Below are 13,928 nucleotides of genomic sequence, written 5' to 3' on the forward strand. Positions count from 1 at the left end.
CATCACCTTCTTGAAGAAAAAAGAGCCTCTTTTGATAAGTCATGTTAGTTCATTCTGCATTGCCTCTCTGCATCCTGCTGGTGAGCCAATCTGACACTGGCTCAGCACACCACCAAAGCATGGGCCTAACTTCTAAACATCTGAGCAGGTGCTAACACCAGCATTCAAACTGACTCAGTGCAGGCAAAAAGCTTACAATCACGTTGTTCTGTGTGAATAATCTGTGTAAAAAGCCACTTCCCTGGTGCTGTCCTGCCCTTACAGGCCCTGACCGTACAAACTGTTCTTTTATAATCGGTGTTTAAGGGGTTGTATTCTCCTCTCTCTGTTCTGTTGCTACAAACAATCTGGAAGTTTCATTGCAAGCTCACGTGCCTAACCTAAGGTAAACATCTGCATGTTCAAACACTTCTCCTGAGCATCCTTAGAGGCGCTAATGAATCACATCTGTTCAGCAGTACAGGTAAGACATGCATTCATTGTCCAGTCGTGGTCACTGGCTGGTACTTCAAAGGCAAACCTTTATTCATCTTGACAATTACGTAATGGCAGACCTCAGGGAGTAGTTCTAATTAAGCACGTGTACTTCTGTTCTTTGGTAATGCTAGCAAGAGGGCAGAACCAAGCTAGTCAAATTGTAGTAACCCTCTGCATGTCTTACGCAGGTCTATGCAATCTTCACCTCTTCTTCAGGCATCTTAGAAATATTAGGAGTTTGTTTAGGAAGGAGAGACCTTGTTTTCCTGGGTTTTGGTTAGTTCTTCAGGGAGCTACTTTGCATTGAGGTCTCCTTTTCTTTTCCTTAGCTGTGTATTTTTATTTTGCTGTGTGTTTTGGGGGCAAAACCTAAGGTTGCTTTCCAAAAGTTTGAGATGTTTGCTTTTTGCAGTCATATCTTTTATGAAAATAACCAGGCTTCCAAACGTAGTCTGTCATACTTGCCACATGACTAGACATGCAGGCTGCCAAAGAAGTTTTGCATCTCTGATTGCCTGTAAATAGATCAGTAATATGGAAACTTTGAGCTTTCTGAGGTCCTCAGCACACCCGCTGTATTTTGTTCAGGAAAGGTGAAGCAGTGAAATATAGAATTAAAGAAATGTGTCTTTCCTTTGTGCGGCCTTTCCACGGAGACATTGTACGTGGACATTTCTGTGAGCACATCCTTGAGGGTGCTGGGTGTTACTTGCCCTGGATGGACGAAGTCCCAGGCCATGGGTGGGACTGCCCTCTGGAGTGAGGCAAGATTCAGTCTGGTCACAGAAAAGCCCAAATGCTTGTGACAGTTAATTAAGACCACACCACTGTGGGAATCAGGCTATTAGAAAACTTTTTAGATGGAGCTATTTGGTTTGCACACCTTTAGGGACAGAGAGTTCCCCCCCATTCTGAGAGTTGCATGGCCTCTGTTTGGATTGTCCTTACAGTAATCCCTAGCAAAATACCTGTGTCCAAACTGGCTGGGTAATCTGTTCAGTATTTATTCAATAATTATTTATGATTTGCATGGACCTTTAGTAAACTCATCCTTAACGCAAATATGAACCATAGCTGCCAGTGATAATTTCCACCATGTTGAATAGAAACAGGTAGAGGCACAGGCATGTTATAGATGCCTTGCACTTGCTCTTCTGGTATGCAGGTGCACCTGTGTATGGCTGTTAAGATGTGGGAAGTTGTCCATCCCGGTGATTGCTAAACTGCCTGATTGCCAGTCCATGCTGTAGCAGGCTATGCACCAGATGTTAACCTCCGTCACCTTTGGAAGGATGTCAGGTCCCACTAGAGCCTGGGTTTAGCTGCTTTCATATAGGGGCTTTTATTAAATGTTACAGATAATTTCAGATTGCTTCATGGTCCTGGAGGATGAGGTTGCAAGTGTAGTTTATAGGGATGAAAGGGATGAAAATTATATTAAACTGATTGAGCACAAAGCTTGGTGTCAAATTTGCACATCGTGCAGCTTTTGCTAGAATGTCTTATGTATTGCATCTATAAAGTCCACCCAAACATTAAACGGAACAGACTTAGTGACTCATCTTTTCATGTATCGTATCATCCATCAGGAAACAGCGCTTTCAGAACCACAGAAACAGCTCAGATTATTTTGACATCTTCGGCAGCATGATTTGTTTTCTCTCTTTTTCCCTTGTCTCTTCCCTCCCTCCAACTCTGTCTCTATGTCTCTCTCTTTTCCAATTTATCTGGATTAAACAAGTCTCTGATTATTCTTTATGCCAGTGCAAATAAAGTCATTTTCAGAAACAGATGTTGAAAGAACCCAGTGAAATAATCCTGGAGGCAGATGCAGTCTTCCATAAGCTGCCAAGCACATGGTGCAATCAAAGTGATGAAACAAAATGGAACAGGCTGCAGAAAAAGTAATTAAATTATAGTTCCATTGTAGAAGCACATTTTGAAATTACTGAGATTCAGAGCCCATAATGCTGGTATTATAGTTGAAAGAATACTTGCCATGGGTCATGAGCATTTTTTTTTAACAGTTATTAATCACGCTTGACTGGAAAGACATGTGTAACGTACAACAAGCACTGGCTGTAGTTGTGCCAAAGGAAGCTTTTGTTCCCTGGAGAGAATCGTATCAAAGGCCAGTGTGTCCCATTATTACATGGGCAATAGCAAAGCACAGCATCTGAAACAGGGCTTTTCAGATTTCCATGCAGAGTACTGGAGGGGGAAAAAAGAAAACAAGTATTGTATCTTTTTGAATACTCTGCAACCTCTTTTTTCTCTTCCCAAGTTAACTTATTCATTGACTAAATAATAATAATAAAAAAACTCTAAAACACCATTCTTCTCCCTAACTTAAATAATGTCAAAGTTCTTGTAAAAATAGAAGAGACAGGAAATGTGTGAAGCCCTAGAAATTAGAGATGAAAAAGACCTCATTAGTTCATTCAACTCAGTTTCCTTTCCATTACAAGGTCAGCCGATAGGAAAGCAGACAGAAAATTTTCTGATGATTTTTTTTTCCTTTAGAAAGTGCCCATTTGTCAAAATCTAAATGTTCTGTGGGAATGTGTTGATTTGCTTCTTAAAATTAGTAAATGAAAGAGTTTGATAAGGTCTGTCCATACTGCCTTTGCAAGACTGTAAAATTGTACTGTTTGGGTTTTCCATTTCAAAGTGATATTTTTACTCAGAGGTATGTTATACATAATAGAATATAACACCAGCAAGTTGAAATCTGTACAAGAATTTAATTGTAGAGAAATAACCTCTTTGGAGTGATGAAAAGATATTACACCATACACACACAAACCAAATTGTTTCAAATTCTGACATTTTGCTTCAATTTAGAATGAGAGTAAACCTTACAAGAGTGGAATTTACTGTAAAATATGCGCTCTCTGTCTAATTTCTGTTTAAGAGCTCATCCAGCATTCCTGATGATAAGTGTTTCTTCTGACTTCAGTGTATTTTTATAAGGCTTCTAGGAAGCTTTATGCAGCCCTTCTAAATGGAAATGCCAGAGGCAGTGCAGCTTCTTGAGAATATTATTCAGCCCAAGAGATACCCAAAATTCAGGTTTTTGGGCAGAAATTTAGCTTTTAATTTCTTCGTTTTTCTTGCAGTGAAGTCATCCTGGCATCAACCAACCACAACTGCAGCATCTTAGTTTCTCGTGTTATCTTTGGTTCCCTCCAAGATCAGTAGCCTTTTCTTTCAATACTGCCTAATTTGAATATTACCTTAGTTGTTGCTGGCTAAGTTCAGCCTTCTTACTTTGGTAATTTTCCCTGTTAACAGTCTTTCCCAGTCTCCTCTGAATGAAGTCCAGCTTTGTCATTATTTTATGGTAATGGTGTGTCCAGACCTAAATATGAAGCAGGATATGGTTGTGTGAACGTGGCTGCTTCCTCTTCTCCTGTTCTGAAGTATAATGGTGCAGCTTCTCATCTGCAGTCTGCTGTAATCTCCAAGGGTTTTGTTTCGTTATTGCTTTGAATATTTGGCTCACTGTTAAGTATTTTTTTCCCCTTGTTGTATTGTCCTGCCTTTCTTCACTGTGAATCTTTTCATGTTGTTGTCTTCCTGTTCATATTTCTCATCAGCTCGTCCCCTTTTATACTGTCCACAACCTTTTCAATTGAATGTCACCTATGAGTGTCACTAATGTGCTGCTGATGCCTTCTTAGAGTCATTGATGAAGATAATACTAAAACTTTGAATTACCAAAAGAAATGTTTACTCTATGTCTGCTTAAAGCCCTTTTTATAGTGAGTTTCTGAGAACATGAGAGGTTTTTGGTGATGGTACCCATTATTCCAGTAAAAAGTGGGAAACTACCAGAGCCTGAGTTCCTAGAGTTTTTTGTTCGATGACCTTAACTTTCCTCCTTGTTGATCACATTTTCCCCAACAAGTTCTGTGTGACCTCTTCTCCCTGCAGTATCTCCAGGTGTCCCCCTGGACCTCCTCCGTAGCACTGCCGCAATACCCTCCTCTCCTTTTCCTCGCCCTCCCTCCTCTCAGTGAGGCTGGGAAAGCATGCGGTGGAACTGGCTCTCAGCTGCTGCATGACGGGTGTGCGTCTGTCCAGCAACCTGCTCACCACCCCACTGGAAGGAGTTCACTGTGGAGCTCAAACCAAAGCCTTGCCTTGAGTGGAAACACAGCCGTGCTCCTCCAGGTAGCCTGCGGCTCCACAAAACTTGTGTGAACTTGAAATCTTGGACATCCCAGTATCTCCTTGAAATGTTGTTGAAACTGTTGGGGCAGCTTGTGTGTGTGTGTGTGTGTGTGTGTTATATATATGTATAGGATGGGACGGAGGGATAGACAAAAGGGCAGATACTTCATGAAATGCTGTTTCAGCTGAGTAGCTTTGTGAAGCACACTAGCTGTTTATGCAAAAATGTGTTCTTCTCTGCATAATAGTTGCACAGAATTAGCCAATGGACAGCTTTAGCACTCGTTTCTCCCAGTGCTAAAGCAAGATCAAGTGATTCACTTTAGAACTTGCACTTTGAAGTCATTAATAAATAAACTATTTGATTTTTCTTAGCTTCTGAATACTTTGTCAGTTAGACTTGCTTTTGACTTTTAAAGATCCTCCTGGTTTAAGTCAGTCACAAAGATACTGATTTAAGTGGCTCTTTACTGTGCATATTGACTGTCCATAAAAGTCATTTATTGTGGGTTGGGTTTTTTTTTTCCCTAAATCTAGTTTCAAATGAAGCTCTGGGAACTTACTGTTTTTGTATCCACTGTGGAGTCCTGGGGTTCATAGTGAAGCTCTTCTGGTGCTGAGAGTTTTGACTCATCACCAGCAAAATGGTGACTGAGAACTGAAACACTCATCTTGTGAGAATTGCTTTTGAAGGCAGCAATTCCAGTGCTCCAGCAGGATATTGCAATGCTGTTTTTCCTTTTTATCCCTGTCAATGATGAAGTCTTCATAGCCCAGGGCCATGTTTGCAGCTGTCTCAATGGCGTTATTCTTGGACAGGTTTGCCCTTCCTTCCTTTGCAGGGAATTCCCAACATGTCCTTGCTCCAAGCAAGCATGAGTGCGACCTCCCACAGAGGAGGCCTTTGACTGATATTCCAGAGACTGAGACCATTTTTCTCATGACAAAATAATAGGATCCTGTCTCCTTCTCTCCCTTAGATGATGTATGAATTTCTTTTTTTTTTTTAATGACTACTTATTTTGTTCGACTAGGAAGCTTGAATGGATTTTTAAATCACAGCCTTGTAAATAGCACAATTAGGATGATTACAGAAGTCATCTTTTTTGCTTGTTTGTGTTAGAGATTCGATTCTATCAATAGATAATATTTTTCTGTTTAATAGTGAAGCATATTATTGTTGTGAACCTATTTTCCGTTAGCAACAAGCATGTTTTATATTGAATGGAGTAAAATGACTGACTCATGTTTATCAAACCAGATACGTCTACAAAACATTTAGTTTACAAATGGGTTGAACAGATATAATAGATATTTCTAAGGCAGGTGTCACTTCAATATTGATAGAATTATAAAAATACAAACATATATAAATATCTGTTTGTTCTGTGCCCAGTGGCGACATACTTGATGGGCTAATATTTCCTGTTAAAGAAGTTGCCATATTTCTTGAACTGTCTTGGGACTTTTTTTTTCTTTGATCAATACAAAGCTATCAGTATTCTTGTATGTACTGGCAAAGGAAATTATGATTCTTATTTGTGTGTGCGTTTGTGAGACCATTTTTGTTAAAGAGAAAAATGTAAAAAAATCATGCTGTTAATACTTACTTACTAGGTCATGTCCCAGCAATTTTAGTGTTTGTTCACATTTACAGTGCTAAAAATGGACCTCAATTCGTTTCCAGCATTTAACTATATTCTACATATATATACATACTATATAAAAAATTATTGGCATATATATATATATAATGCAAATTACATATATAAAAATCTTACATAAAATATCTTGGAAATAGAGCCTGTGAACAAAAAAAGGTGTTAAAAAGATACAGATATATTTATTTTCAAATCCATCAGCAAAGTTTGTTTGTCCCAGAGCATTTTTAATCACTTTATTTGTTTTGAATAAAACTGAGGTAAATTTGCAATTGAAACATTATTTCAAAAAGAAAAAAATTTCATTGATCAAGTGTCAATGTCACATATTTGCGTTTAGGGGGCAGAGATAATTTCACTAGTATATACCAGTATATATATGTTCACAGTGTTTTGGTCATCAAAATCTGTTTGGGGATTTTTTTTGGCAGCGGGGGGAAGGTGTGGACTGAAGATCTTTTATTGTACAATAGGCATTATTTCCAGTGCTGGAAAGATGACTCTCCTACAATTGGTGGTCTGCTCAGACCTTACCACAACCCTCCAGGTGACTTATATGTACATTTCTTTATTAGATTTATTATCTTAGAAACTTGGCTTTAATTGCTTATATTTGAGCAAGAAACAAACATCCCAACTTGCTTACATTAACCTTCCTATAGGATCTATTTAAAACTTGAGAAACATCAAGAACAAACAAAATTTGAGAAAGATAATGCTTAACCTGAGGTTTGGGAGCCATGGGATAAAAGGGCAGGTAAAGCTGATTTTGTTCTCGAAGCTGTGATTAGAAAATAGTCTTTGGTAAATCGCTGGTTAACTGTAAGGATGTGTTGTCTCTCCTCATCTTGGAGGCTGCCTGGTCCATGGTGAGGCTTCCAGTCTGGGGTCATTGTCTACAGCTTTTCTGGACCTGCTGAGACTTGATTTGCAGGCATTTGAGGGCCTCTAGTGCCTGTTTGTCATGTGATGTTTCCTGAAGGGGTAACTATATTTTGGCAAAGGGTGTAGTCATCTATTCAGACACAACATAACAATTTGATATTAACTGATACTAGATAAGTAACTAATGCTTAAATGTTGATACTAGGAGACAATTTTGAACACAGTGATACAGTAGGCTTTACTGCGTTTGTGTGAGTATGAATACCCAAAAAGTTTTACCAAAATGTTCTAAGTAGCAGAGTCAATAAATACATTGCTGTTCATTTGCTTTGCGTAAAGCAAAAAGGGAGCATCCAGTGCCATTGACTGAAGCTTATTCTTTCCACCTGGTTTAAAGGACACTAGTCCTTTTAAGGAACGAGGCTCCTGTCTGTTAAGCTCAGCAGTTGAACATACATCAGGTGAGAGTAAAAGGCACAAGTCTTTCTAATCCTGCTATTCTCTTTAAAGATTTTTTGTCACATGGTTATCCCTAGCCAATCCAGATGAAGACATACGTACCTGTATTAGTGCTATAGGATAAGGGTTTTTCCTATTTTAGGGTGAACACAAAGACAGCTTCTTTTATAGATAACAGAGGTTCCTCCTCTAAAAAAAAAAGTGTCAAACGTATCCCTGAAGGGGAAACTGACACCTCTTTAAATACGTCACAAAATTACAAGGGAAAGGCAGCAGTCCTGGAGTCTTACCAGTTTTTGTACTTACTGTTGCCTTTAAAAGTTGTTCTTTTCTTCTTCGGTCTATCGTTTTCTTATCAGTTTTGCATGTCTTTGGCGAACCTGCTCCTTCCAGGGATCTATAGTAACTGCTGGGTTTAGCATAGCACAGGCATAGAGATTTTTACAGTAGTCAGCAAAAGGAGCACATGGCTTGTCAAGGTGTGCAGCTGTCTTCTGTGGATAACTTTTAACTGGTGGAATCATGTGCTGCTCTTTAATCTCTTTTGCGCTAATAGCTTACCGTTTTTTTTCATAAAACATGTTTTGTATATCTGTATACTCAGTTGCTGCTCTTTCAGTGGCGTATATTCAGTTTACTGTCATACTAGTTAATTGTTGATTTAGCTCTTTTTGAATGTGTGCTTTATGAATTTCCTGGGACCTTGTTACCTCCTGTGTTAGTTTTAGTTTTGTTCTCGAGCTCTTTCTTTTTCTTATTTTTTTTTCTTTAGTGAAGGCCGATTTTGTCTACTGACTCCCCACTAATTTTTCTGGTAAAGCAAAGAGTTAATTTTCCGAACAAAGGATTTGTGGATCCATCCAAACTATCAACTTTTTCCAGTGGGGCATGATAAGATGACGTAATGGAGCCAGGTTCTGCAGATCTTGCTCACTTCATTAAGGAGTTAGAGATTACTATTAGCACTATTCTGGGATATAAATGCTAAGGATGAGAGTAAAGTGTATCATCTCATTCCTTTGTGTACAGTCCTTTCTAGTAATTTGGGAGATGGAACTGTTAAAGCAGAAAGGTTAATACTGCACCTGCTTCCTTAGCTATTGTTTTTTAATCAGATTCTCCTGGTGAGGCCTCTGTGTAAAACTGAAGTGCTTCAAAGCAGGATTTCTCCTTTTCCAAAGAATTATTGCAGGGACAGAAATCCTTCAAAGAGTTATTACTATTACTGTTCTGTTATTGTGGGCATCCTGCAAACCTTTTGTTCTTAGTGATCGCACAGCAGTATGGTTTAGGAGCAGTAGATGTCTTTATCCTTCAATGGGTACATAAACTGACAAAGTGTATGTTTAGCAAATGTCCACTCTTCTTTTCTTCCTTCGACTACTGAGACAATAAATAGCTGGTGATAGCTATTACTTTTCACCGTCTCTGAAAAGAAGTTCCTTGAAGGAAAACAATCTGATTGGAGCTGGGCTTGCTTTTGATTGTACTTTGGGTTTTTTTTTTTAGTTTTGCCAGTGTTTTTCTATATAATTACACTGTTTAGTCCCTTGACATCCAGAGATGTTACTGTCAAGTGAAAAGCCATAGATAATAACTGCTTAGCTTATCAAAAACTTGAAAGCCAAGTACTTATTTTTTCGATTTGATAGCATGAACCCTTTACTGGCAAATACCTTATTTTTAATTATTTAAATTCTTCTATATATGCCTAAATGTGGCTTGATTTCTATTGGCAATGTCACCAGTTCTTGTCCTGTAGTAATTCTCTTACATTCCCTTCAGTCTCCTCCTCCTTTTCTGTATTCCCTTCAGTCTAAATGAAAGAAAAAAATAATAAAGGTAGCATAAATCTCTGCCCAAAGAACTCTGCTTTGCAGAAAGTGCAGGTCCCTTCTTCTCGTCATGATTCCTTATGCTGTTTCTTCCAATTCCAGGGAGGTCTCCCTGCACTTGGGAGACTTCTGATCAAGAGGACTGAGTTACAACCTTTTCGTGGTTGTCTGTGTTTCAGTTTTCTCAGGTCTTCTTTGCTCACTGCTTACAATCTTTTTTTCTTTTCTTTTTGTGATGACACTTTGTTATCTATTTTAAAAGAGTTATTCCTAATTAAACCAAACTCTGAACATGTCTTCATAACATCAGTGTGTTACTGTCCAACTTAAAGGGCTTCATAACTGCTGAGAAGACTCTCTGTTCATCTTTGGGTTACTCTGCCCTCATCTTAATCTTCTTGTTCAGTTCCTGTCTTCTTTTCCTGCCCTCCTTCCCTCTAGCTTGATTGTCTGCCTAGTTATCTCTCCTTCAGGATATTTTCTTATATTATTGAAATGACAGGTTTATTGTGAGGGACTGGATGTTCTCATGTTTCCCCTATTTAAGTTTTCTTTTTCTAAACCTACTGATACATGGGAACTAGATGACAGAGTTTAAATAAATGTCCTCATTTGAATTATACTTGGCTTCTGCTGAATGTCACTTTAATTTCCCCAGTTCTTTTCTCTTTGTCAAAAAGAAAATTTTTCCTTCCAGTGGAACAACTGGAATTTGTCCTTTTGAATCTTATCTGTAGATTCTTTCTTGCTTTCTTCATAATTACATCTTTGTTGATGATGATGAAGCACCATAATTAGATTGAAGGGTCCATTTTGAGGCTCAAGCTCAGGGAATACTGTGCTGGATGCTCTGAGCAGTTTCATCTTTTCTGCAAAGCCCAGATTTAACAAGTATACAATCGGTATCTTACCTACCAGAGCAGGCCTTCTCCTTGAACATTTTTAGGCAGCTCTCATTTCCACATTGATTCTTCTCAGTTTATTACCAGTATCAGCCAACTGAAGCTTCAGCTCTGTCTCTCTCCTTGCCTTTCTTCTCCTTTCCTCTTTCTCCCTTTGCCTTCTAGTACAGCCCTGTGACCGTGCAGCTCTGCCCTGTTGCACCCACCCACACACGCTCTCACTTTCACTCCCTCCTTCCTCTCGCTCCCCTGGATCTTCCAGGTGAGCAGCTTTCTTCTCTCTTGGCAGATTCATGGATGTCAAATAACTTCTTGTGGCCTTCAGCTTGGAGATCAACTGCCTGACGTCTACCGTGGAACTGTGTTGATTTTATTTATCTCTAGCATGCCTGACTGCTGTGGAGTCAATGATTTTCCTATACTGCGTGCCCGAAGTGCTCACCTTAGAAATTTAAAGCATGTTTTTTTTTTTTTTTACTTTTAATTTTTTTTCTTCTTTACAGTGCAGCCATATTCTCTGCCATTGTCTCCTTATTTTCTTGGGAGGGGATTAGTAGGCTTGAGGGGCAGAAGAAAAGGGGTTATGATGTTGACTTTTCATGGCTTAGGCTTCAGGCAGCTATCCTACCCTCGCCCCTCTGCCTCATGGATCCATAGCCTCTGTGTGTGTGGAGGTGGGTTGTGTCACTGCCCTTCAGTTGTAGAGCCCATCTTGCAGCTTAGATTAATTCAATGAAATACTTGAGGAACTGTGGTGTTCTTGTAGTACTTTGGTAAACATGTGGCTGAGCTGTGTATTGCTTTAACCACTTAATCTTCTGACAATTATTGAAATGCCTTGTTAGGAAATTGATAGTTTTTGTGTAGTGAATAGTCAGCATACAGGACATCCCATTTTATGCCAACTTGGGTTATCTAATATTGAAAATATATGCAAACATGCACTTACATATAAAAGCCATTTGCATTTGATCAAATGTCTATTTTATTGGATTTTTTAAACCATTATGACTGTTTTTATGCATTTGGATGCACATTCCCACCTAAAGAGGAATTTTTACTTTTTATATGCTAAACAGCAATGGGAGTGTCTTCAAATGTTCATGCTCAGCCCTGTAGGAGGCAAGGATCTGCTGTTTGCTGGGACATGTCTGAAGTGATCTGCCTGTCCTTGGTCCCTTTTCTTGCTTGTTACTCTGAGCTGCAGAGCTCTAGATCTCCCGTTTTGTGCACTGGTCCTCAGCCCTGAGGTCAGAGGGAGCATTTTGTCCTGTTGGTCTTCTGGCTCTGCCAGCTGTCCACTGAAGGCAGGGTAAAATGCATAAGACCTTACTCTTAACATTCAACCCAGCACCTGATTGTGCAGTACTCTCTCTGCTTCCCTGTGGACACCCTGACCTTCCTCTGGAGTCGGGAAAAGTGTGGCAGATGGGTTTTTTCCTAGTCCGTGTGGCTCATCTCTCCAGTCCCCCAGAGCAGCCATGGGATCTCACCACACACAGCGTGAGAAAGGCAAGCCTTGTGTATTTGGAACAGCATTTGCTCACACAGGTGGGCACACGTAGGGCAGGAACATAATAAATTGTTCAAAATGCTGATTTTGCAAAGGAGAGGGAAATGGTTTTTCTGATTAAATATTCATGATGTGCTCTATATTACAGCGATAGGTTTATAAATACACAGATGGATTGCTGGCTGGATAGAACACTTTGTAGAGGAAACCACACTCTTCCTAGTGCCAGGATCTGACATCTCCATACCTACAGAGATCTAGGCGAGCGCATTTGTGATGATGCCTTGGAAAAAAATTACTCTAATTAATTAAAAATAATAAAATACAATAATGCATTTTATTTTCATCTCTCTTTAAAGCTGAAATATTCAGGTAATTAGCAATACCATAGGTTCACTTTACAAAGCTGTAAATGTTTTACTAAAATACATGGACTCCCAGGATACCTGGGACAGCAGTAAATGACCTGGCAAAATGAGCACCCTTCTGTCTTTTTGGTAAATGTATAGCTTTCATGTATTTCTTCCTTATTATGTGAGGTTGCCTTTCAGAATTTGCCTTTGTGTCTCACACAGCTGCCTGACTTCTTGCATGCACACATGCGCTCAGCCCTCCCCCAGACATCTGTGCTGCTTCTCAGCACCAGGCGCCACAATTCAAGCTTGTTGGGAGGAAAGGTAGAAAAAATTCCTGCCAAAAATTAGAGTGCAATGACATTTTTACCAAAATTTGTAGGAGAATTTTATTTTTAACCTCTGTTTTTAAAAAGAACTCAAAAAGCATTAGCTAAAAATACACTTTTTTCAGGGTTCATCTGAGAAAGGTTAGGATTTGAGATTGGCTTCCTGTGAAAGGTTTTCCTGTAAAATTTTTCCAGCATGATCGTACTACTGTAGCATCACAGCACTCAGCAAAAGGCAGTGGCAACTGTGAATCTATATGTTGTCTGGGATTATTTTTCCCCCGTGGGAATAAATTTCATTTGAAACTTACAGGTTTACCTTCATCACCAAGTTCTGATCCAATGAAGGACTTAGGTGCCTAGCTGCTAGTTGAAGGACATCCACTACATGAAATTTTCATAATATCCCCTAAGCTACTGTAGGTTTCTGGAGATCTCGGATGGCTAATTTTGCTCCAGGAAAAGCCAGAATGCTGAGCTGCATGCTATCGTTTATATGCAAAACCGCTCATATTTTTTCCTTGACAGAGCTGAGCAGTAAATGTTTCACTCCTGCCTGATCTCCCTTAGGAGCAGTCCCTCAGAATAGCAGCAAGGAGAAGGTGAGTCCATGGGCCTGTTCCCCTGTTAGTCTGGGAACAAGCATGGTGGCCTCCTCCGTTCCTCTCTCTGTGTTTGTCAGAAGGGACAGTCTTATTCACCGATTTGTGAATTCAACTGTGAGTCCTGGTCTAACCTTAAAGAAGGAGAATACAGCCCAATACCTTTCTCTGTAATGTCCTGCCAGCTGACTTGGGCCATTTTCCTCTCACCCTCTTGACCACATGGTGCATCGGGGCATGGGCAGGCTGTTACTGGTTTCTGTCTTCCTGTCCAGGCACCTTGCTCCCCTTCTGCTTTTCTCCATGCAGAGAGGCGATATGATAATGTAGGTGGTAAGCCTAAAAAAGTGGAAAAAACAGGATTTATTCAAGTGTTGCTGGTCTGCCTATTATAGCATATGGGATGAGATGTAGCGATTCCTTGTTGGTTAGGGAAAATCAACCCTGGTAGTGGAGCAGGTAGATCAGAGCTGCTCTGTGGTATGCTCATGGACTTGCTTTTAGGAAGGGAGAGTTTATGTTGCTCTTTCCCCTTTGTCTTTTTGCTCCTTCTCCTCAAGCATGTCTGCTTCTTATTCTTGTGGTCCCTGGAGGCACAGACGCTCTTTGTGGCCCTAGACATTCCTGCAGAGACATTAGCGAAAACTGCATCTTCCAGGGTATTTTCCAGAGGCATGGAGGTCAGGTGTAGCTTGGCCATTGGCAGATTTGTGCTGAAGCAAAACGCATAGACTCA

At 39.8% G+C, this 13,928-nt stretch overlaps 1 protein-coding gene across 8 annotated transcripts in view; it reads left to right on the forward strand.

Annotated features, from left to right (window-relative positions):
- Nucleotides 1-13,928, forward strand: part of LOC112983031 (poly(rC)-binding protein 3-like) — a 507,597-nt gene that overhangs the window by 438,478 nt on the left and 55,191 nt on the right. The window contains exon 1 of one of the 8 annotated variants that reach the window (XM_064506735.1): nt 4,453-4,653. The exons of the other annotated variants lie outside the window; for them this stretch is intronic. The gene's annotated coding sequence lies outside the window, so the exon portion shown is untranslated. Of the gene's footprint in view, nt 1-4,452; nt 4,654-13,928 lie in introns of those variants that run through there. 8 annotated transcript variants of the gene reach the window in all.

Source organism: Dromaius novaehollandiae, chromosome 2, assembly GCF_036370855.1.
Source record: "Dromaius novaehollandiae isolate bDroNov1 chromosome 2, bDroNov1.hap1, whole genome shotgun sequence".
NCBI lineage: Eukaryota > Metazoa > Chordata > Aves > Casuariiformes > Dromaiidae > Dromaius > Dromaius novaehollandiae.